Raw genomic sequence first — 23,890 nt, 5'->3', positions numbered from 1 at the left:
TGTCAGAGATTGTCAGAGAGTGTCAGAGAGTGTCTGAGAGTGTGAAAGAGTGTCAGAGAGTGTCAGCGAGTGTGCGAGTGTCAGAGAGTGTCAGAGAGTGTCAGAGAGTGTCAGAGAGTGTCAGAGAGTGTCAGAGAGTGATACAGAGAAGGCTGAGAGTGATAGAGAGTGTCAGAGAGCGTCAGAGAGTAATTGAGAGTGATTGAGAATGATTCATCATGATAGAGTGTGTCAGAGAGTGTCAAGGAGAGTGAGAGTGTCAGAGAGTGTGCGAGTGTCAGAGAGTGTCAGAGAGTGATAGAGAGTGTCAGAGAGTGTCAGTGAGTGTCAGAGAGTGATAGAGATTGATAGGGAGTGATAGAGAGTGATAGAGTGTGTCTGAAAGTGTCAGAGAGTGATAAAGAGTGATAGAGAGTGGCAGAGAGTGTCTGAAAGTGTCAGAGAGTGATAGAGACTGTCTGAGTGTGTCAGAGTGTGTCAGAGAGTGATAGAGTTTGTCAGAGAGTGTCAGAGATTGTCAGAGAGGGTCAGAGGGTGTCAGAGAGTGTTAGAGAATGTCAGAGAGTATGAGAGAGTGTCAGAGAGTGTCAGAGAGTGTGAGAGTGTCAGAGAGTGGAGAGTGTCAGAGAGTGTCAGATAGTGTCAGAGAGTGTCAGAGAGGGACAGAGTGTGTCAGAGAGTGTCAGAGAGTGTGAGAGAATGTGAGAGTGTCAGAGAGTGTCAGGGAGTGTCAGAGAGTGATAGAGAGTAGCAGAGAGTGTCAGAGAGTGATAGAGAGTGTCAGAGAGTGAGAGAGAGTGCCAGAGAGTGTCAGAGAGTGATAGAGAGTGATAGAGAGTGGCAGACAGTGTCTGAAAGTGTCAGAGACTGTCAGAGAGTGTTCGAGAGTGTCAGAGACTGTCTGAGTGACTCTGAGATTGTCAGAGAGTGGCAGAGAGTGATAGAGAGTGTCAGAGAGTCTCAGAGAGTGTCAGGGAGGGTCAGAGAGTTTCATAGAGTGTGAGAGAGGGTGAGAGAGAGTGTCAGAGAGTGTCAGATAGTCAAAGAGAGTGTCAGAGAGTGGCAGAGAGTTTCAGAGAGTGATACAGAGTGATAGAGAGTGGCAGAGAGTGTCTGAAAGTATCAGAGAGTGTCTGAGTGTGTCTCAGATTGTCAGAGTGTGTCTGAGAATGTCAGAGCGTATCAGAGAGTGTCAGAGAGTGTCAGAGAGTGATAGAGAGTGTCTGAGACTGTCTGAGAGTGTCAGATTGAGTCAGAGAGTGATAGAGAGTGTCAGAGAGTGTCTGAGAGTGTTAGAGTGTATCAGAGAGTGTCAGAGAGTGAATGAGAGTGGTAGAGAGTGTCTGAGTGTGTCAGAGAGTGTCTGAGAGTGTCAGAGTGTATCAGAGAGTGTCAGAGAGTGATAGAGAGTGTCAGAGAGTATCAGAGAGTGTCTGAGACTGTCTGAGAGTGTCAGAGAGTGATAGAGAGTGTCAGAGAGTGTCTGAGTGTGTATGAGATTGTCAGAGAGTGTCAGAGAGAGATAGAGATTGTCAGAGTGTATTAGAGAGTATCAGAGAGTGTCAGAGAGTGTCAGAGATGGTCAGATAGTGACAGAGAGTGTCTGAGACTGTCTGAGAGTGTCAGCGAGTGTCAGATAGTGATAGAGAGTGTCAGAGAGTGTCTGAGAGTGTTAGAGTGTATCAGAGAGTGTCAGACAGTGTGAGAGAGTGATAGAGTGTGGTAGAGAGTGTCTGAGTGTGTCAGAGTGTGTCTGAGAGTGTCACAGTGCATCAGAGAGTGTCAGAGAGTGATGGAAAGTGTAAGAGAGTGTCAGAGAGTGTCAGAGAGTGTCAGAGAGTGATAGAGAGTGTCAGAGAGGGTCAGAGAGGGTCAGAGAGTGTAAGAGACTGTCAGAGAGTGTGAGCGAGTGTCAGAGAGTGTGAGAGAGTGTCAGAGAGTGTCAGAGAGAGTGAGAGTGTCAGAGAGTGTGAGAGTGTGTGAGAGTGTCAGACAGTGACAGAGAGTGTCAGAGTGGGTCAGAGAGTGTCAGAGAGTGTGTGAGAGTGTGTGAGAGTGTCAGAGAGTGTGAGAGTGTCAGAGAGTGTCTGAGTGTGTCTGAAATTGTCAGAGAGTGTCAGAGAGTGATAGAGTGTCAGAGAGTGATAGAGAGTGTCACAGAGTGTCAGAGAGTGATAGAGAGTGTGAGAGTGTCAGAGAGTGTCAGTGAGTGACAGAGAGTGATAGAGAGTGGCAGAGAGTTTCTGAAAGTGTCAGCGAGTGATAGAGAGTAATAGAGAGTGGCAGAGAATGTCTGAAAGTGTCAGAGAGTGTCAGAGCGTGAAAGTGAGTGTCCGCGAGTGTCTGCGTAGGTCTGAGAGTGCCAGAGAGGGTAAGAGAGTGATAGAGAGGGTCAGAGAGTGTCAGAGAGTGTTAGAGAGTGTCAGAGAGTGATAGAGAGTGGCAGAGAGTGTCTGAAAGTGTCAGAGAGTGTCAGAGAGTGATGGAGAGTATCAAAGAGTGTCACAGTGTATCAGAGAGCATCAGAGAGTGTCAGAGAGTGATAGAGAGTGTCAGAGATTGTCTGAGAGTGTTAGAGTGTATCAGAGAGTGTCAGAGAGTGATAGAGAGCGGTAGAGAATGTTCTGAGTGTGTCAGAGAGTGTCTGAGAGTGTCAGATTGTATCAGAGAGTGTCAGAGTGTGATAGAGAGAGTCAGAGAGTGTCTGAGAGTGCCACAGTGTATCAGAGAGTGTCAGAGAGTGATAGAGAGTGAGAGAAAGTGTCTGAGTGTGTCTGTGAGTATCTGAAAGTGCCAGAGAGTGTCAGAGAGGTTCAGAGAGTGATTGACAGTGATTGAGAATGATTGACAGTGATAGAGAGTGTCAGAGAGAGATAGAGTGTGCCAGAGAATGTCTGAGAGTGTCAGAGAGGGTCAGAGAGGGATAGAGAGTGTCAGAGAGTGTCAGAGAGTGTCTGAGTGTGTCTGAGATTGTCAGAGAGTGCCAGAGAGTGATAGAGAGTGTCAGAGAGTGATAGACAGTGTGAGAGTGTCAGAGAGTGTGAGAGTGTCAGAGAGTGTGAGAGAGTCAGAGAGTGTCAGAGAGTGACAGAGAGTGATAGAAAGTGGCAGAGAGTGTCTGAAAGTGTCAGCGAGTGACAGAGAGTAAGAGAGAGTGGCAGAGAAAGTCTGAAAGTGTCAGAGAGTGTCAGAGAGTGAAAGTGAGTGTCAGCGAGTGTTTGAGTGGGTCTGAGAGTGTCTGAGAGTGTCAGATTGTATCAGAGAGTGTCAGAGTGTGATAGAGAGAGTCAGAGACTGTCTGAGAGTGCCACAGTGTATCAGAGAGTGTCAGAGAGTGATAGAGAGTGAGAGAAAGTGTCTGAGTGTGTCTGAGAGTATCTGAAAGTGCCAGAGAGTGTCAGAGAGGTTCAGAGAGTGATTGACAGTGATTGAGAATGATTGACAGTGATAGAGAGTGTCAGAGAGTGATAGAGTGTGCCAGAGAATGTCTGAGAGTGTCAGAGAGGGTCAGAGAGGGATAGAGAGTGTCAGAGAGTGTCAGAGAGTGTCTGAGTGTGTCTGAGATTGTCAGAGAGTGCCAGAGATTGATAGAGAGTGTCAGAGAGTGATAGAGAGTGTGAGAGTGTCAGAGAGTGTGAGAGTGTCAGAGAGTGTGAGAGTGTCAGAGAGTGTGAGAGTGTCAGAGAGTGTCAGAGTGACAGAGAGTGATAGAAAGTGGCAGAGAGTGTCTGAAAGTGTCAGCGAGTGACAGAGAGTAATAGAGAGTGGCAGAGAAAGTCTGAAAGTGTCAGAGAGTGTCAGAGAGTGAAAGTGAGTGTCAGCGAGTGTTTGAGTGGGTCTGAGAGTGTCAGAGAGGGTCAGAGAGTGATAGAGAGGGTCAGAGAGTGTCTGAAAGTGTCAGAGAGTGTCAGAGAGTGATAGAGAGTTTAAGAGAGTGTCTGAGTGTGTCTGAGATTGTCAGAGAGTGTCAGTGAGTGATAGAGAGCGTCAGAGACTCTCTGAGAGTGTCAGATTGTGTCAGAGAGTGATAGAGAGTGTCAGCGAGTGTCTGAGAGTGTTAGAGTGTGTCAGAGAGTTTCAGAGAGTGATAGAGAGTGGTAGAGAGTGTCTGAGTTTGTCAGAGGCTGTCTGAGAGTGTCAGAGTGTATCAGAGAGTGTCAGAGAGCGAAAGAGAGTGTCAGAGAGTGTCTGAGAGTGCCAGAGTGTATCAGAGAGTGATACAGAGTGTGAGAGAGTGTCTGAGTGTGTCTGATAGTATCTGAAAGTGCCAGAGAGTGTAAGAGAGGTTCAGAGAGTGACTGAGAGTGATTGAGAATGATTGACAGTGATAGAGAGTGTCAGAGAGTGATAGAGTGTGCCAGAGAGTGTCTGAGAATGTCAGAGAGGGTCAGAGAGGGTCAGAGAGTGTCAGAGAGTGTGAAAGAGTGTCAGAGAGTGTCAGAGAGTGTCAGAGAGTGATAGAGAGTGATAGAGAGTGGCAGAGAGTGTCAGAGAGTGATCGAGAGTGTCAGAGGGTGTCAGAGAGTGATAGACAGTGATAGAGAGTTTCTGAAAGTGTCAGAGAGTGATATGGAGTGATAGAGAGTGGCAGAGAGTGTTTGAAAGTGTCAGAGAGTGATAGAGAGTGTCTGAGTGTGTCAGAGAGTGTCAGAGAGTGTCAGAGATTGTCAGAGAGTGTCAGATAGTGTCAGAGAGTGTCAGAGAGAGACAGGGTGTGTCAGAGAGTGTCAGAGAGTGTGAGAGAGTGTCAGAGAGTGTGAGAGTGTCAGAGAGTGATGGAGAGTGGCAGAGAGTGTCTGAAAGTGTCAGAGAGTGTCAGAGAGTGATAGAGAGTGTCCGAGAGTGTCAGAGAGTTTTAGAGTGTGTCAGAGAGTGTGAGAGTGTCAGAGGGTGTGAGTGTGTCAGAGTGTGTCAGAGAGTGTCAGAGAGTGATAGAAAGTGATAGAGAGTGACAGAGAGTTTCTGAAAGTATCAGCGTGTGATAGAGAGTGATAGTGAGTGGCAGAGAGTGTCTGAAAGTGTCAGAGAGTGTCAGAGAGTGATCGAGAATGTCAGAGAGTGTCTGAGTGAGTCTGAGAGTGATAGAGAGTGATAGAGAGTGGTAGAGAGTGTCTGAAAGTGTCAGAGAGTGATAGAGAGTGTCAGAGAGTGCCTGAGTGTGTATGAGATTGTCAGAGAGTGTCAGAGAGAGATAGAGAGTGTCAGAGTGTATTAGAGAGTATCAGAGAGTATCAGAGAGTGTCAGAGAGTGTCAGAGATTGTCAGATAGTGATAGAGAGTGTCTGAGACTGTCTGAGAGTGTCAGCGAGTGTCAGATAGTGATAGAGAGTGTCAGAGAGTGTCTGAGAGTGTTAGAGTGTATCAGAGAGTGTCAGACAGTGTGAAAGTGTGATAGAGTGTGGTAGAGAGTGTCTGTGTGTGTCAGAGTGTGTCTGAGAGTGTCACAGTGTATCAGCGAGTGTCAGAGAGTGATGGACAGTGGAAGAGAGTGTCTGAGAGTGTCAGAGAGTGATAGAGAGTGTCAGAGAGTGTCAGAGAGTTTCAGAGAGGGTCAGATAGTGTCAGAGAGTGTGAGCGAGTGTCAGAGAGAGTCAGAGAGAGTGAGAGTGTCAGAAAGTGTGAGAGTGTCAGAGAGTGTCAGACAGTGACAGAGAGTGTCAGAGTTGGTCTCTGAGTGTCAGAGAGTATGTGAGAGTGTGTGAGAGTGTCAGAGAGTGTCAGAGTGTCAGAGAGTGCCAGAGAGTGTCAGAGAGTGATAGAGAGTGAGAGAGAGTGGCAGAGAGTGTCTGAAAGTGTCAGAGAGTGTCAGAGAGTGATAGACAGTGTCAGAGAGTGTCTGAGTGTGTCTGAGATTGTCAGAGAGTGTCAGAGAGTGATAGAGAGTGTCAGAGAGTGTCAGAGAGTGATAGAGAGTGTCAGAGAGTGTCAGAGAGTGATAGAGAGTGTCAGAGAGGGTCCGCGAGTGTGAGCGTGTCAGAGAGTGTGAGAGTGTCAGAGAGTGTGAGAGTGTCAGAGAGTGTCAGAGAGTGACAGAGATTGATAGAGAGTGGCAGAGAGTGTGTGAAAGTGTCAGCGAGTGATAGAGAGTAATAGAGAGTGGCAGAGAATGTCTGAAAGTGTCAGAGAGGGTCAGAGAGGGTCCGAAAGGGTCAGAGAGTGTCAGAAAGTCTGAAGGAGTGTCAGAGAGTGTGCGAGTGTCAGAGAGTGTCAGAGAGTGTCAGAGAGTGTGAAAGAGTGTCAGAGAGTGTCAGAGAGTGTGCGAGTGTCAGAGAGTGTGAAAGAGTGTCAGACAGTGTCAGAGAGTGTCTGAGAGTGTTAGAGTGTATCAGAGAGTGTCAGAGAGTGATAGAGAGTGGTAGAGAGTGTCTGAGTGTGTCAGAGAGTGTCTGAGAGTGATAGAGAGTGAGAGAGAGTGAGAGACAGTGTCTGAGTGCGTCTGAGAGTATCTATAAGTGCCAGAGATTGTCAGAGAGGGTCAGAGAGTGATTGAGAGGGTCAGAGAGTGTCAGAGAGTGTGAAAGAGTGTCAGAGAGTGTCAGAGAGTGTGCGAGTGTCAGAGAGTGTGAAAGAGTGTCAGAGAGTGTGAGAGTGTCAGAGAGTGATGGAGAGTGGCAGAGAGTGTCTGAAAGTGTCAGAGAGTGTCAGAGAGTGATAGAGAGTGTCCGAGAGTGTCAGAGAGTTTTAGAGTGTGTCAGAGAGTGTGAGAGTGTCAGAGGGTGTGAGTGTGTCAGAGTGTGTCAGAGAGTGTCAGAGAGTGATAGAAAGTGATAGAGAGTGACAGAGAGTTTCTGAAAGTATCAGCGAGTGATAGAGAGTGATAGTGAGTGGCAGAGAGTGTCTGAAAGTGTCAGAGAGTGTCAGAGAGTGATCGAGAATGTCAGAGAGTGTCTGAGTGAGTCTGAGAGTGATAGAGAGTGATAGAGAGTGGTAGAGAGTGTCTGAAAGTGTCAGAGAGTGATAGAGAGTGTCAGAGAGTGCCTGAGTGTGTATGAGATTGTCAGAGAGTGTCAGAGAGAGATAGAGAGTGTCAGAGTGTATTAGAGAGTATCAGAGAGTATCAGAGAGTGTCAGAGAGTGTCAGAGATTGTCAGATAGTGATAGAGAGTGTCTGAGACTGTCTGAGAGTGTCAGCGAGTGTCAGATAGTGATAGAGAGTGTCAGAGAGTGTCTGAGAGTGTTAGAGTGTATCAGAGAGTGTCAGACAGTGTGAAAGTGTGATAGAGTGTGGTAGAGAGTGTCTGTGTGTGTCAGAGTGTGTCTGAGAGTGTCACAGTGTATCAGCGAGTGTCAGAGAGTGATGGACAGTGGCAGAGAGTGCCTGAAAGTGTCAGAGAGTGTCAGAGAGTGATAGAGAGTGTCAGAGAGTGTCTGAGTTTGTCTGAGATTGTCAGAGAGTGTCAGAGAGTGTCAGAGAGTGTCAGAGTGTATCAGAGAGTATCAGAGAGTGTCAGAGAGTGTCAGAGAGTGATAGAGAGTGTCTGAGACTGTCTGAGAGTGTCAGATTGAGTCAGAGAGTGATAGAGAGTGTCAGAGAGTGTCAGAGAGTGTCTGAGAGTGTTAGAGTGTATCAGAGAGTGTCAGAGAGTGATAGAGAGTGGTAGAGAGTGGTAGAGAGTGTCTGAGTGTGTCAGAGAGTGTCTGAGAGTGATAGAGAGTGATAGAGAGTGAGAGAGAGTGAGAGAGAGTGTCTGAGTGTGTCTGAGAGTATCTATAAGTGCCAGAGATTGTCAGAGAGGGTCAGAGAGTGATTGAGAGAGATTGAGAATGATTGACAGTGATCGAGTGTGTCAGAGAGTGACAGAGTGTGCCAGAGAATGTCTGAGAGTGTCAGAGAGGGTCAGAGAGGGTCCAAAAGGGTCAGAGAGTGTCAGAAAGTCTGAAGGAGTGTCAGAGAGTGTGCGAGTGTCAGAGAGTGTCAGAGAGTGTCAGAGAGTGTGAGAGTGTCAGAGAGTGTCAGAGAGTGTGCGAGTGTCAGAGAGTGTGAAAGAGTGTCAGACAGTGTCAGAGAGTGTCAGAGAGTGTCAGAGAGTGTGAAAGAGTGTCAGAGAGTGTCAGAGAGTGTGAAAGAGTGTCAGAGAGTGGCAGAGAGTGTCAGACAGTGATAGAGAGTGGCAGAGAGTGTCTGAAAGTGTCAGAGAGTGTCTGAGAGTGATAGAGAGTGTCAGAGAGTGTCAGAGGGTGATCGAGAGTGATAGAGAGTGTCTGAAAGTGTCAGAGAGTTAAACAGTGATAGAGAGTGGCAGAGAGTGTCTGAAAGTGACAGAGAGTGATAGAGAGTGTCTGAGTGTGTCAGAGAGTGATAGAGTTTGTCAGAGAGTGTCAGAGAGAGTCAGAGTGTGTCAGAGAGTGTGAGACTGTCAGAGAGTGTCAGAGAGTGTCAGAGAGTGATAGAGAGTGTCAGAGAGGGACAGAGTGTGTCAGAGAGTGTCAGAGAGTGTGAGAGAGTGTCAGCGACAGTGAGAGTGTCAGAGAATGTCAGAGAGTGTCAGAGAGTGATAGAGAGTGCCAGAGAGTGTCTGAGAGTGTCACAGAGGGTCAGAGAGGGTCAGAGACTGTCAGAGAGTGTGAAAGAGTGTCAGAGAGTGTCAGAGAGTGTGCGAGTGTCAGAGAGTGTCAGAGAGTGTCAGAGCGTGTCAGAGAGTGTCAGAGAGTGATACAGAGTGTCAGAGAGTGTCAGAGGGTGTCAGAGGGTGTCAGAGAGTGATGGAGAGTGATAGAGAGTGTCTGAAAGTGTCAGAGAGTGATGTGGAGTGATGTAGAGTGGCAGAGAGTGTCTGAAAGTGTCAGAGAGTGATCGAGAGTGTCTGAGTGTGTCAGAGAGTGTCAGAGATTGTCAGAGAGTGTCAGAGAGTGTCAGAGATGGTCAGAGATGGTCAGAGAGTGTCAGAGAGTGTGAGAGAGTGCCAGAGAGTGCCAGAGAGTGTCAGAGAGGGTCAGAGAGGGTCAGAGAGTGTCAGAGAGTGTGAAAGAGTGTCAGAGAGTGTCAGAGAGTGTGCGAGTGTCAGAGAGTGTCAGAGAGTGTGAGAGAGTGATAGAGAGTGATAGAGAGTGGCAGAGAGTGTCAGAGAGTGATCGAGAGTGTCAGAGGGTGTCAGAGAGTGATAGAGAGTGATAGAGAGTGTCTGAAAGTGTCAGAGAGTTAAACAGTGATAGAGAGTGGCAGAGAGTGTCTGAAAGTGTCAGTGAGTGATAGAGAGTGTCTGAGTGTGTCAGAGAGTGTCAGAGAGTGTCAGAGATTGTCAGAGAGTGTCAGAGATTGTCAGAGATGGTCAGAGAGTGTCAGAGAGTGTGAGAGAATGTCAGAGAGCGCGAGAGAGTGTCAGAGAGTGTCAGAGAGTGTGAGAGTGTCTGAGAGTGTGAGAGTGTCAGAGAGTGTCAGATAGTGTCAGAGAGTGTCAGAGAGAGACAGAGTGTGTCAGAGAGTGTCAGAGAGTGTGAGAGTGTCAGAGAGTGATAGAGAGTGACAGAGAGTGTCTGAAAGTGTCAGAGAGTGTCAGAGAGTGAAAGAGAGTGTTCGAGAGTGTCAGAGAGTGATGGAGAGTGTCAGAGAGTGTCAGAGAGGGTCCGAGAGTGTGAGAGTGTCAGAGGGTGTGAGTGTGTCAGAGTGTGTCAGAGATTGAGAGAAAGTGATAGAGAGTGACAGAGAGTTTCTGAAAGTGTCAGCGAGTGATAGAGAGTGATAGTGAGTGGCAGAGAGTGTCTGAAAGTGTCAGAGAGTGTCAGAGAGTGATCGAGAGTGTCAGAGAGTGTCTGAGTTTGTCTGAGATTGTCAGAGAGTGTCAGAGAGTGATAGAGAGTGTCAGAGTCTCAGAGAGTGACAGGGAGGGTCAGAGAGGGTCAGAGAGTGTCAGAGAGTGATAGAGAGTGTCAGAGAGTGGCAGAGAGTTTCAGAGAGTGATAGAGAGTGACAGAGAGTGGCAGAGAGTGGCAGAGAGAGCATGAAAGTGTCAGAGAGTGTCAGAGAGTGATAGAGAGTGTCAGAGAGTGATAGAGAGTGTCTGAGACTGTCAGAGAGTGTCAGATTGAATCAGAGAGTGATAGAGAGTGTCAGAGAGTGTCTGAGAGTGTTTGAGTGTATCAGAGAGTGTCAGAGAGTGATATAGAGTGGGAGAGAGTGTCTGAGTGTGTCAGAGAGTGTCTGAGAGTGATGGAGAGTGATAGAGAGTGAGAGAGAGTGAGAGAGAGTGTCTGAGTGTGTCTGAGAGTATCTATAAGTGCCAGAGATTGTCAGAGAGGGTCAGAGAGTGATTGAGAGAGATTGAGAATGATTGACAGTGATAGAGAGTGTCAGAGAGTGACAGAGTGTGCCAGAGAATGTCTGAGAGTGTCAGAGAGGGTCAGAGAGGGTCAGAAAGGGTCAGAGAGTGTCAGAGAGTGTGAAAGAGTGTCAGAGAGTTTCAGAGAGTGTCAGAGAGTGTGAAAGAGTGTCAGAGAGTGTCAGAGATTGTGCGAGTGTCAGAGAGTGTCAGAGAGTGTCAGACAGTGTCAGAGAGTGTCAGCGAGTGTGAAAGAGTGTCAGCGAGTGTGAAAGAGTGTCAGAGAGTGTCAGAGAGTGTGCGAGTGTCAGAGAGTGTCAGAGAGTGTCAGACAGTGATAGAGAGTGGCAGAGAGTGGCAGAGAGTGTCTGAGAGTGATAGAGAGTGTCAGAGAGTGTCAGAGAGTGATCGAGAGTGATAGAGAGTGTCTGAAAGTGTCAGAGAGTGAAACAGTGATAGAGAGTGGCAGAGAGTGTCTGAAAGTGACCGAGAGTGATAGAGAGTGTCTGAGTGTGTCAGAGAATGATAGAGTTTGTCAGAGAGTGTCAGAGATTGTCAGAGAGGGTCGGAGAGTGTGAGAGACTGTGAGAGAATGTCAGAGAGTGTCAGAGGTTGTCAGAGTGTGTCAGAGAGTGTGAGAGTGTCAGAGAGTGTCAGAGAGTGTCAGAGAGTGATAGAGAGTGTCAGAGAGTGTCAGAGAGGGACAGAGTGTGTCAGAGAGTGTCAGAGAGTGTGAGAGAGTGTCAGCGACAGTGAGAGTGTCAGAGAATGTCAGAGAGTGGCAGAGAGTGATAGAGAGTGCCAGAGAGTGTCTGAGAGTGTCAGAGAGGGTCAGAGAGGGTCAGAGAGTGTCAGAGAGTGTGAAAGAGCGTCAGAGAGTGTCAGAGAGAGTGCGAGTGTCAGAGAGTGTCAGAGAGTGATAGAGAGTGATAGAGAGTGATAGAGAGTGTCAGAGAGTGATAGAGAGTGATAGAGAGTGGCAGAGAGTGTCAGAGAGTGATCGAGAGTGTCAGAGGGTGTCAGAGAGTGATAGAGAGTGATATAGAGTGTCTGAAAGTGTCAGAGAGTGATGTGGAGTGATGGAGAGTGGCAGAGAGTGTCTGAAAGTGTCAGAGAGTGATAGAAAGTGTCTGAGTGTGTCAGAGAGTGTCAGAGAGTGTCAGAGATTGTCAGAGAGTGTGAGAGAATGTCAGAGAGCGCGAGAAAGTGTCAGAGAGTGTCAGAGAGTGTGAGAGTGTCCGAGAGTGTGAGAGTGTCAGAGAGTGTCAGATATTGTCAGAGAGTGTCAGAGAGAGACAGAGTGTGTCAGAGAGTGTGAGAGAGTGTCAGAGAGTGTGAGAGTGTCAGAGAGTGATAGAGAGTGGCATAGAGTGTCTGAAAGTGTCAGAGAGTGTCAGAGAGTGAAGGAGAGTGTCCGAGAGTGTCAGAGAGTGTCAGAGAGGGTCCGAGAGTGTGAGAGTGTAAGAGGGTGTGAGTGTGTCAGAGTGTGTCAGAGAGTGATAGAAAGTGATAGAGAGTGACAGAGAGTTTCTGAAAGTGTCAGCGAATGTTAGAGAGTGATAGTGAGTGGCAGAGAGTGTCTGAAAGTGTCAGAGAGTGTCAGAGAGTGATCGAGAGTGTCAGAGAGTGTCTGAGTGTGTCTGAGATTGTCAGAGAGTGTCAGAGAGTGATAGAGAGTGTCAGAGTCTCAGAGAGTTACAGGGAGGGTCAGAGAGTGTCAGAGAATGTCAGAGAATGTGAGAGAGTGTCAGAGCGAGGGTTAGAGAGTGTCAGAGAGTGATAGAGAGTGTCAGAGAGTGGCAGAGAGTTTCAGAGAGTGATAGAGAGTGGCAGAGAGTGGCAGAGAGAGCATGAAAGTGTCAGAGAGTGTCAGAGAGTGATAGAGAGTGTCAGAGAGTGATAGAGAGTGTCTGAGACAGTCTGAGAGTGTCAGATTGAGTCAGAGAGTAATAGAGAGTGTCAGAGAGTGTCAGAGAGTGTCTGAGAGTGTTAGAGTGTATCAGAGAGTGATAGAGAGTGAGAGAGAGTGAGAGAGAGTGTCTGAGTGTGTCTGAGAGTGTCTATAAGTGCCAGAGATTGTCAGAGAGGGTCAGAGAGTGATTGAGAGAGATTGAGAATGATTGACAGTGATAGAGAGTGTCTGAGAGTGATAAAGTGTGCCAGAGATTGTCAGAGAGTGTCAGAGAGGGTCAGAGAGGGTCAGAGAGGGTCTGAAAGTGTGAAAGAGTGTCAGAGAGTGTGCGAGTGTCAGAGAGTGTCAGAGAGTGTGAAAGAGTGTCAGAGAGTGTCAGAGAGTGTGCGAGTGTCAGAGAGTGTCAGAGAGTGTCAGAGAGTGTGAAAGAGTGTCAGAGAGTGTCAGGGAGTGTGAAAGAGTGTCAGAGAGTGTCAGAGAGTGTCAGAGAATGTGAAAGAGTGTCAGAGAGTGTCAGAGAGTGTGCGAGTGTCAGAGAGTGTCAGACAGTGATGGAGAGTGGCAGAGAGTGTCTGAAAGTGTCTGAAAGTGATCGAGAGTGATAGAGAGTGTCTGAAAGTGTCAGAGAGTGAAACAGTGATAGAGAGTGGCAGAGAGTGTCTGAAAGTGACAGAGAGTGATAGAGAGTGTCTGAGTGTGTCAGAGAGTGATAGAGTTTGTCAGAGAGTGTCAGAGATTGTCAGAGAGGGTCAGAGAGTGTCAGAGAGTGTGAGAGAATGTCAGAGAGTGTCAGAGTGTGTCAGATAGTCTGAGAGTGTCAGAGAGTGTCAGAGAGTGATAGAGAGTGTCAGAGAGAGTCAGAGAGTGACAGAGTGTGTCAGAGAGTGTCAGAGAGTGTGAGAGAGTGTCAGCGACAGTGAGAGTGTCAGAGAATGTCAGAGAGTGTCAGAGAGTGATAGAGAGTGCCAGAGAGTGTCTGAGAGTGTCAGAGAGCGTCAGAGAGTGTGAAAGAGTGTCAGAGAGTGTCAGAGAGTGTGAAAGAGTGTCAGAGAGTGTGCGAGAGTCAGAGAGTGTCAGAGAGTGTGCGAGTGTCAGAGAGTGTCAGAGAGTGTCAGAGAGTGATAGAGAGTGATAGAGAGTGGCAGAGAGTGTCAGAGGGTGGCAGAGAGTGATAGAGAGTGATAGAGAGTGTCTGAAATTGTCAGAGAGTGATGTGGAGTGATGGAGAGTGGCAGAGAGTGTCTGAAAGTGTCAGAGAGTGATAGAGAGTGTCTGAGTGTGTCAGAGAGTGTCAGAGATTGTCAGAGAGTGTCAGAGATTGTCAGAGATGGTCAGAGAGTGTCAGAGAGTGTGAGAGAATGTCAGAGAGTGCGAGAGAGTGTCAGAGAGTGTCAGAGAGTGTGAGAGTGTCCGAGAGTGTGAGAGTGTCAGAGAGTGTCAGATAGTGTCAGAGAGTGTCAGAGAGAGACAGAGTGTGTCAGAGAGTGTCAGAGAGTGTGAGAGAGTGTCAGAGAGTGTGAGAGTGTCAGAGAGTGATAGAGAGTGGCAGAGAGTGCCTGAAAGTGTCAGAGAGTGTCAGAGAGTGAAAGAGAGTGTCCGAGAGTGTCAGAGAGTGATAGAGAGTGTCAGAGAGTGTCAGAGAGGGTCCGAGAGTGTGATAGTGTCAGAGGGTGTGAGTGTGTCAGAGTGTGTCATTGAGTGATAGAAAGTGATAGAGAGTGACAGACAGTTTCTGAAAGTGTCAGCGAGTGATAGAGAGTGATAGTGAGTGGCAGAGAGTGTCTGAAAGTGTCAGAGAGTGTCAGAGAGTGATCGAGAGTGTCAGAGAGTGTCTGAGTGTGTCTGAGATTGTGAGAGAGTGTCAGAGAGTGATAGAGAGTGTCAGAGTCTCAGAGAGTGACAGGGAGGGTCAGAGAGTGTCAGAGAGTGTCAGAGAATGTGAGAGAGTGTCAGAGAGAGGGTCAGAGAGTGTCAGAGAGTGATAGAGAGTGTCAGAGAGTGGCAGAGAGTTTCAGAGAGTGATAGAGAGTGATAGAGAGTGGCAGAGAGTGGCAGAGAGAGCATGAAAGTGTCAGAGAGTGATAGAGAGTGTCAGAGAGAGTCAGAGAGTGATAGAGAGTGTCAGAGAGTGGCAGAGAGTTTCAGAGAGTGATAGAGAGTGATAGAGAGTGGCAGAGAGTGTCTGAAAGTGTCAGAGAGTGTCAGAGAGTGTCAGAGAGTATCATAGAGTATCAGAGAGTGTCAGAGCGTGTCTGAGAGTGATAGAGAGTGATAGAGAGTGGTAGAGAGTGTCTGAAAGTGTCAGAGAGTGATAGAGAGTGCCAGAGAGTGTCTGAGAGTGTCAGAGAGCGTCAGAGAGTGTGAAAGAGTGTCAGAGAGTGTCAGAGAGTGTGAAAGAGTGTCAGAGAGTGTGCGAGAGTCAGAGAGTGTCAGAGAGTGTGCGAGTGTCAGAGAGTGTCAGAGAGTGTCAGAGAGTGATAGAGAGTGATAGAGAGTGGCAGAGAGTGTCAGAGGGTGGCAGAGAGTGATAGAGAGTGATAGAGAGTGTCTGAAATTGTCAGAGAGTGATGTGGAGTGATGGAGAGTGGCAGAGAGTGTCTGAAAGTGTCAGAGAGTGATAGAGAGTGTCTGAGTGTGTCAGAGAGTGTCAGAGATTGTCAGAGAGTGTCAGAGATTGTCAGAGATGGTCAGAGAGTGTCAGAGAGTGTGAGAGAATGTCAGAGAGCGCGAGAGAGTGTCAGAGAGTGTCAGAGAGTGTGAGAGTGTCCGAGAGTGTGAGAGTGTCAGAGAGTGTCAGATAGTGTCAGAGAGTGTCAGAGAGAGACAGTGTGTCAGAGAGTGTCAGAGAGTGTGAGAGAGTGTCAGAGAGTGTGAGAGTGTCAGAGAGTGATAGAGAGTGGCAGAGAGTGTCTGAAAGTGTCAGAGAGTGTCAGAGAGTGAAAGAGAGTGTCCGAGAGTGTCAGAGAGTGATAGAGAGTGTCAGAGAGTGTCAGAGAGAGTCCGAGAGTGTGATAGTGTCAGAGGGTGTGAGTGTGTCAGAGTGTGTCAGAGAGTGATAGAAAGTGATAGAGAGTGACAGAGAGTTTCTGAAAGTGTCAGCGAGTGATAGAGAGTGATAGTGAGTGGCAGAGAGTGTCTGAAAGTGTCAGAGAGTGTCAGAGAGTGATCGAGAGTGTCAGAGAGTGTCTGAGTGTGTCTGAGATTGTGAGAGAGTGTCAGAGAGTGATAGAGAGTGTCAGAGTCTCAGAGAGTGACAGGGAGGGTCAGAGAGTGTCAGAGAGTGTCAGAGAATGTGAGAGAGTGTCAGAGAGAGGGTCAGAGAGTGTCAGAGAGTGATAGAGAGTGTCAGAGAGTGGCAGAGAGTTTCAGAGAGTGATAGAGAGTGATAGCGAGTGGCAGGGAGTGGCAGAGAGAGCATGAAAGTGTCAGAGAGTGTCAGAGAGTGTCAGAGAGTGTCAGAGAGAGTCAGAGAGTGATAGAGAGTGTCAGAGAGTGGCAGAGAGTTTCAGAGAGTGATAGAGAGTGATAGAGAGTGGCAGAGAGTGTCTGAAAGTGTCAGAGAGTGTCTGAGTGTGTCTGAGATTGTGAGAGAGTGTCAGAGAGTGTCAGAGAGTATCATAGAGTATCAGAGAGTGTCAGAGCGTGTCTGAGAGTGATAGAGAGTGATAGAGAGTGGTAGAGAGTGTCTGAAAGTGTCAGAGAGTGATAGAGAGTGCCAGAGAGTGTCTGAGAGTGTCAGAGAGCGTCAGAGAGTGTGAAAGAGTGTCAGAGAGTGTCAGAGAGTGTGAAAGAGTGTCAGAGAGTGTGCGAGAGTCAGAGAGTGTCAGAGAGTGTGCGAGTGTCAGAGAGTGTCAGAGAGTGTCAGAGAGTGATAGAGAGTGATAGAGAGTGGCAGAGAGTGTCAGAGGGTGGCAGAGAATGTGAGAGAGTGTCAGAGAGAGGGTCAGAGAGTGTCAGAGAGTGATAGAGAGTGTCAGAGAGTGGCAGAGAGTTTCAGAGAGTGATAGAGAGTGATAGAGAGTGGCAGAGAGTGGCAGAGTGAGCATGAAAGTGTCAGAGAGTGTCAGAGCGTGTCTGAGAGTGTCTGAGAGTGATAGAGAGTGATAGAGAGTGGTAGAGAGTGTCTGAAAGTGTCAGAGAGTGATAGAGAGTGTCAGAGAGTGTCTGAGTGTGTATGAGATTGTCAGAGAGTGTCAGAGAGAGATAGAGAGTGTCAGAGTGTATTATAGAGTATCAGAGAGTATCAGACAGTGTGAAAGTGTGATGGAGTGTGGTAGAGAGTGTCTGTGTGTGTCAGAGTGTGTCTGCGAGTGTCACAGTGTATCAGAGCGTGTCGGAGAGTGTTGGAGAGTGTAAGAGAGTGTCTGAGAGTGTCAGAGAGTGATAGAGAGTGTCAGAGAGTGTCAGAGAGTGTGAGAGTGTCAGAGTGTCAGAGAGTGCCAGAGAGTGTCACAGAGTGATAGAGAGTGAGAGAGAGTGGCAGAGAGTGTCTGAAAGTGTCAGAGAGTGTCAGAGAGTGATAGAGAGTGTCAGAGTGTGTCAGAGAGTGTGAGAGTGTCAGAGTGTCAGAGAGTGCCAGAGAGTGTCACAGAGTGATAGAGAGTGAGAGAGAGTGGCAGAGAGTGTCTGAAAGTATCAGAGAGTGTCAGAGAGTGATAGACAGTATCAGAGAGTGTCAGAGAGTGTCTGAGATTGTCAGAGAGTGTCAGAGAGTGATAGAGCGTGTCAGAGATTGATAGAGAGTGTCAGACAGTGTCAGAGAGTGATAGAGAGTGTCAGAGAGGGTCCGCGAGTGTGAGCGTGTCAGAGAGTGACAGAGAGTGATAGAGAGTGGCAGAGAGTGTCTGAAAGTGTCAGCGAGTGATAGAGAGTAATAGAGAGTGGCAGAGAGTGTCTGAAAGTGTCAGCGAGTGATAGAGAGTAATAGAGAGTGGCAGAGAATGTCTGAAAGTGTCAGAGAGTGTCAGAGAGTGATAGCGAGTGTCAGAGAGTGTCAGAGAGTGTCTGAGTTTGTCTGAGATTGTCAGAGAGTGTCAGAGAGTGATAGAGAGTATCAGAGAGTGTCAGAGTGTATCAGAGAGTATCAGAGAGTGTCAGAGAGTGATCGAGAGTGTCAGAGAGTGTCTGAGTGTGTCTGAGTTTGTCTGAGATTGTCAGAGAGTGTCAGAGAGTGATAGAGAGTATCAGAGAGTGTCAGAGTGTATCAGAGAGTATCAGAGAGGGTCAGAGAGTGTCAGAGAGTGATAGAGAGTGTCTTAGAAGGGCAGAGAGTTTCAGAGAGTGATAGAGAGTGATAGAGAGTGGCAGAGAGTGGCAGAGAGAGCATGAAAGTGTCAGAGAGTGTCAGAGAGTGATAGAGAGTGTCAGAGAGAGTCAGAGAGTGATAGAGAGTGTCAGAGAGTGGCAGAGAGTTTCAGAGAGTGATAGAGAGTGATAGAGAGTGGCAGAGAGTGTCTGAAAGTGTCAGAGAGTGTCTGAGTGTGTCTGAGATTGTGAGAGAGTGTCAGAGAGTGTCAGAGAGTATCATAGAGTATCAGAGAGTGTCAGAGCGTGCCAGAGAGTGTCTGAGAGTGATAGAGAGTGATAGAGAGTGATAGAGAGTGATAGAGAGTGTCAGAGAGTGTCTGAGTGTGTATGAGATTGTCAGAGAGTGTCAGAGAGAGATAGAAAGTGTCAGAGTGTATTAGAGAGTATCAGAGAGTATCAGAGAGTGTCAGAGAGTGTCAGAGATTGTCAGATAGTGATAGAGAGTGTCTGAGACAGTCTGAGAGTGTCAGCGAGTGTAAGATAGTGTTAGAGAGTGTCAGAGAGTGTCTGAGAGTTTTCGAGTGTATCAGAGAGTATCAGACAGTGTGAAAGTTTGATGGAGAGTGGTAGAGAGTGTCTGTGTGTGTCAGAGTGTGTCTGAGAGTGTCACAGTGTATCAGAGCGTGTCAGAGAGTGTTGGAGAGTGTAAGAGAGTGTCTGAGAGTGTCAGAGAGTGATAGAGAGTGTCAGAGAGTGTCAGAGAGTGTGGGAGTGTGAGAGTGTCAGAGTGTCAGAGAGTGCCAGAGAGTGTCACAGAGTGATAGAGAGTGAGAGAGAGTGGCAGAGAGTGTCTGAAAGTGTCAGAGAGTGATAGACAGTATCAGAGAGTGTCAGAGAGTGTGAGAGTGTCAGAGTGTCAGAGAGTGCCAGAGAGTGTCAGAGAGTGATAGACAGTATCAGAGAGTGTCAGAGAGTGTCTGAGATTGTCAGAGAGTGTCAGAGAGTGATAGAGCGTGTCAGAGAGTGATAGAGAGTGTCAGAGAGTGTCAGAGAGTGATAGAGAGTGTCAGAGAGGGTCCGTGAGTGTGAGCGTGTCAGAGAGTGTGAGAGTGTCAGAGAGTGTCAGAGTGTCAGAGAGTGACAGAAAGTGATAGAGAGTGGCAGAGAGTGTCTGAAAGTGTCAGCGAGTGATAGAGAGTAATAGAGAGTGGCAGAGAATGTCTGAAAGTGTCAGAGAGTGTCAGAGAGTGATAGAGAGTGTCAGAGAGTGTCAGAGAGTGTCTGAGTTTGTCTGAGATTGTCAGAGAGTGTCAGAGAGTGATAGAGAGTGTCAGAGAGTGGCAGAGAGTTTCAGAGAGTGATAGAGAGTGATAGAGAGTGGCAGAGAGTGGCAGAGTGAGCATGAAAGTGTCAGAGAGTGTCAGAGCGTGTCTGAGAGTGTCTGAGAGTGATAGAGAGTGATAGAGAGTGGTAGAGAGTGTCTGAAAGTGTCAGAGAGTGATAGAGAGTGTCAGAGAGTGTCTGAGTGTGTATGAGATTGTCAGAGAGTGTCAGAGAGAGATAGAGAGTGTCAGAGTGTATTATAGAGTATCAGAGAGTATCAGACAGTGTGAAAGTGTGATGGAGTGTGGTAGAGAGTGTCTGTGTGTGTCAGAGTGTGTCTGCGAGTGTCACAGTGTATCAGAGCGTGTCGGAGAGTGTTGGAGAGTGTAAGAGAGTGTCTGAGAGTGTCAGAGAGTGATAGAGAGTGTCAGAGAGTGTCAGAGAGTGTGAGAGTGTCAGAGTGTCAGAGAGTGCCAGAGAGTGTCACAGAGTGATAGAGAGTGAGAGAGAGTGGCAGAGAGTGTCTGAAAGTGTCAGAGAGTGTCAGAGAGTGATAGAGAGTGTCAGAGTGTGTCAGAGAGTGTGAGAGTGTCAGAGTGTCAGAGAGTGCCAGAGAGTGTCACAGAGTGATAGAGAGTGAGAGAGAGTGGCAGAGAGTGTCTGAAAGTATCAGAGAGTGTCAGAGAGTGATAGACAGTATCAGAGAGTGTCAGAGAGTGTCTGAGATTGTCAGAGAGTGTCAGAGAGTGATAGAGCGTGTCAGAGATTGATAGAGAGTGTCAGACAGTGTCAGAGAGTGATAGAGAGTGTCAGAGAGGGTCCGCGAGTGTGAGCGTGTCAGAGAGTGACAGAGAGTGATAGAGAGTGGCAGAGAGTGTCTGAAAGTGTCAGCGAGTGATAGAGAGTAATAGAGAGTGGCAGAGAGTGTCTGAAAGTGTCAGCGAGTGATAGAGAGTAATAGAGAGTGGCAGAGAATGTCTGAAAGTGTCAGAGAGTGTCAGAGAGTGATAGCGAGTGTCAGAGAGTGTCAGAGAGTGTCTGAGTTTGTCTGAGATTGTCAGAGAGTGTCAGAGAGTGATAGAGAGTATCAGAGAGTGTCAGAGTGTATCAGAGAGTATCAGAGAGTGTCAGAGAGTGATCGAGAGTGTCAGAGAGTGTCTGAGTGTGTCTGAGTTTGTCTGAGATTGTCAGAGAGTGTCAGAGAGTGATAGAGAGTATCAGAGAGTGTCAGAGTGTATCAGAGAGTATCAGAGAGGGTCAGAGAGTGTCAGAGAGTGATAGAGAGTGTCTTAGAAGGGCAGAGAGTTTCAGAGAGTGATAGAGAGTGATAGAGAGTGGCAGAGAGTGGCAGAGAGAGCATGAAAGTGTCAGAGAGTGTCAGAGAGTGATAGAGAGTGTCAGAGAGAGTCAGAGAGTGATAGAGAGTGTCAGAGAGTGGCAGAGAGTTTCAGAGAGTGATAGAGAGTGATAGAGAGTGGCAGAGAGTGTCTGAAAGTGTCAGAGAGTGTCTGAGTGTGTCTGAGATTGTGAGAGAGTGTCAGAGAGTGTCAGAGAGTATCATAGAGTATCAGAGAGTGTCAGAGCGTGCCAGAGAGTGTCTGAGAGTGATAGAGAGTGATAGAGAGTGATAGAGAGTGATAGAGAGTGTCAGAGAGTGTCTGAGTGTGTATGAGATTGTCAGAGAGTGTCAGAGAGAGATAGAAAGTGTCAGAGTGTATTAGAGAGTATCAGAGAGTATCAGAGAGTGTCAGAGAGTGTCAGAGATTGTCAGATAGTGATAGAGAGTGTCTGAGACAGTCTGAGAGTGTCAGCGAGTGTAAGATAGTGTTAGAGAGTGTCAGAGAGTGTCTGAGAGTTTTCGAGTGTATCAGAGAGTATCAGACAGTGTGAAAGTTTGATGGAGAGTGGTAGAGAGTGTCTGTGTGTGTCAGAGTGTGTCTGAGAGTGTCACAGTGTATCAGAGCGTGTCAGAGAGTGTTGGAGAGTGTAAGAGAGTGTCTGAGAGTGTCAGAGAGTGATAGAGAGTGTCAGAGAGTGTCAGAGAGTGTGGGAGTGTGAGAGTGTCAGAGTGTCAGAGAGTGCCAGAGAGTGTCACAGAGTGATAGAGAGTGAGAGAGAGTGGCAGAGAGTGTCTGAAAGTGTCAGAGAGTGATAGACAGTATCAGAGAGTGTCAGAGAGTGTGAGAGTGTCAGAGTGTCAGAGAGTGCCAGAGAGTGTCAGAGAGTGATAGACAGTATCAGAGAGTGTCAGAGAGTGTCTGAGATTGTCAGAGAGTGTCAGAGAGTGATAGAGCGTGTCAGAGAGTGATAGAGAGTGTCAGAGAGTGTCAGAGAGTGATAGAGAGTGTCAGAGAGGGTCCGTGAGTGTGAGCGTGTCAGAGAGTGTGAGAGTGTCAGAGAGTGTCAGAGTGTCAGAGAGTGACAGAAAGTGATAGAGAGTGGCAGAGAGTGTCTGAAAGTGTCAGCGAGTGATAGAGAGTAATAGAGAGTGGCAGAGAATGTCTGAAAGTGTCAGAGAGTGTCAGAGAGTGATAGAGAGTGTCAGAGAGTGTCAGAGAGTGTCTGAGTTTGTCTGAGATTGTCAGAGAGTGTCAGAGAGTGATAGAGAGTGTCAGAGAGTGTAAGAGTGTATCAGAGAGTATCAGAGAGTATCAGAGAGTGTCAGAGAGTGTCAGAGAGTGATAGAGAGTGTCTGAGACTGTCTGAGAGTGTCAGATTGAGTAAGAGAGTGATAGAGAGTGTCAGAGAGTGTCAGATAGTGTCTGAGAGTGTCAGAGTGTATCAGAGAGTGTCAGAGAGTGATAGAGAGTGGTAGAGTGTCTGAGTGTGTCAGAGAGTGTCTGAGAGTGTCAGAGTGTATCAGAGAGTGTCAGAGAAAGATAGAGAGTGTCAGAGAGTGTCTGAGAGTGCCAGAGTGTATAAGAGAGTGTCAGAGAGTGTCAGAGAGTGATAGAGAGTGATGGAGAGTGAGAGAGAGCGAGAGAGAGTGTCTGAGTGTGTCTCAGAGTATCTATAAGTGCCAGAGATTGTCAAGGAGGGTCAGAGAGTGATTGAGAGTGATTTAGAATGATTGACAGTGATAGAGATTGTCAGAGAGTGATAGTGTGTGCCAGAGAGTGTCTGAGAGTGTCTGAGAGTGTCAGAGAGGGTCAGAGAGGGTCAGAGAGTGTCAGAGAGTGTGAAAGAGTGTCAGAGAGATTCAGAGAGTGTGCGAGTGTCAGAGAGTGTCAGAGAGTGTCAGACAGTGATAGAGAGTGGCAGAGAGTGTCTGAAAGTGTCAGAGAGTTTCTGAGAGTGATAGAGAGTGTCAGAGCGTGTCAGAGAGTGATAGAGAGTGATAGAGAGTGTCTGAAAGTGTCAGAGAGTGAAAGAGTGATAGAGAGTGGCAGAGAGTGTCTGAAAGTGACAGAGAGTGATAGAGAGTGTCTGAGTGTGTCAGAGAGTGATAGAGTTTGTCAGAGAGTGTCAGCGATTGTCAGAGAGGGTCAGAGAGTGTCAGAGAGTGTGAGAGAATGTCAGAGAGTTTCAGAGAGTGTCAGAGTGTGTCAGAGAGTGTGAGAGTGTCAGAGAGTGTCAGAGAGTGTCAGTGAGTAATAGAGAGTGGCAGAGTGTGATAGAGAGCGTCAGAGAGTGTCAGAGTGTGATTGAGAGCGTCAGAGAGTGTCAGAGAGTGATAGAGAGTGTCAGAGAGGCTCCGAGAGTGTGAGAGTGTCAGAGAGTGTCAGAGAGGGACAGAGTGTGTCAGAGAGTGTCAGAGAGCGTGAGAGAGTGTATGAGACAGTGAGAGTGTCAGTGAATGTCAGAGAGTGATAGAGAGTGGCAGAGAGTGTCTGAAAGTGTCAGAGAGTGTCAGTGAGTGATAGAGAGTGTCAGAGAGTGTCAGAGAGGGTCCGAGAGTGTGAGAGTGTCAGAGAGTGTGAGTGTGTCAGAGAGTGTCAGAGAGTGATAGAGAGAGATAGAGGGTGGCAGAGAGTGTCTGAACGTGTCAGCGAGTGATAGAGAGTGATAGAGAGTGGCAGAGAGTGTCTGAAAGTGTCAGAGTGTGTCAAAGAGTGATCGAGAGTGTCAGAGAGTGTCTGAGTGTGTCAGAGAGTGTCTGAGTGTGTCTGAGATTGTCTGAGATTGTCAGAGATTGTCAGAGAGTGATAGAGAGTGTCAGAGAGTCTCAGAGAGTGTCAGGGAGGGTCAGAGAGTGTGACAGAGTGTCAGAGAGTGTGAGAGAGTGTCAGAGAGAGTGTCAGAGAGTGTCAGAGAGTGATAGAGAGCGTCAGAGAGTGGCAGAGAGTTTCAGAAAGAGCGTCAGTGTGTTTCAGAGGGTGATAGAGAGTGCCAGAGAGTGGCAGAGAGTGGTAGAGAGTGTCTGAAAGTGTCAGAGAGTGATAGAGAGTGTCAGAGAGTGTCTGAGTGTGTATGAGATTGTCAGAGAGTGTCAGAGAGAGATAGAGAGTGTCAGAGTGTATTAGAGAGTATCAGAGAGTATCAGAGAGTGTCAGAGAGTGTCAGAGATTGTCAGATAGTGATAGAGAGTGTCTGAGACAGTCTGAGAGTGTCAGCGAGTGTAAGATAGTGTTAGAGAGTGTCAGAGAGTGTCTGAGAGTTTTAGAGTGTATCAGAGAGTATCAGACAGTGTGAAAGTGTGATGGAGTGTGGTAGAGAGTGTCTGTGTGTGTCAGAGTGTGTCTGAGAGTGTCACAGTGTATCAGAGCGTGTCAGAGAGTGTTGGAGAGTGTAAGAGAGTGTCTGAGAGTGTCAGAGAGTGATAGAGAGTGTCAGAGAGTGTCAGAGAGTGTGAGAGTGTCAGAGTGTCAGAGAGTGCCAGAGAGTGTCACAGAGTGATAGAGAGTGAGAGAGAGTGGCAGAGAGTGTCTGAAAGTGTCAGAGAGTGACAGAGAGTGATAGACAGTATCAGAGAGAGTCAGAGAGTGTGAGAGTGTCAGAGTGTCAGAGAGTGTCAGAGAGTGTCACAGAGTGATAGAGAGTGAGAGAGAGTGGCAGAGAGTGTCTGAAAGTATCAGAGAGTGTCAGAGAGTGATAGACAGTATCAGAGAGTGTCAGAGAGTGTCTGAGATTGTCAGAGAGTGTCAGAGAGTGATAGAGCGTGTCAGAGAGTGATAGAGTGTCAGAGAGTGTCAGAGAGTGATAGAGAGTGTCA

Source organism: Heterodontus francisci, chromosome 46 (genome assembly GCF_036365525.1).
Source record: "Heterodontus francisci isolate sHetFra1 chromosome 46, sHetFra1.hap1, whole genome shotgun sequence".
In the NCBI taxonomy this organism is placed as follows: Eukaryota; Metazoa; Chordata; class Chondrichthyes; order Heterodontiformes; family Heterodontidae; genus Heterodontus; species Heterodontus francisci.
Note: the sequence above shows the minus strand (reverse complement) of the source record.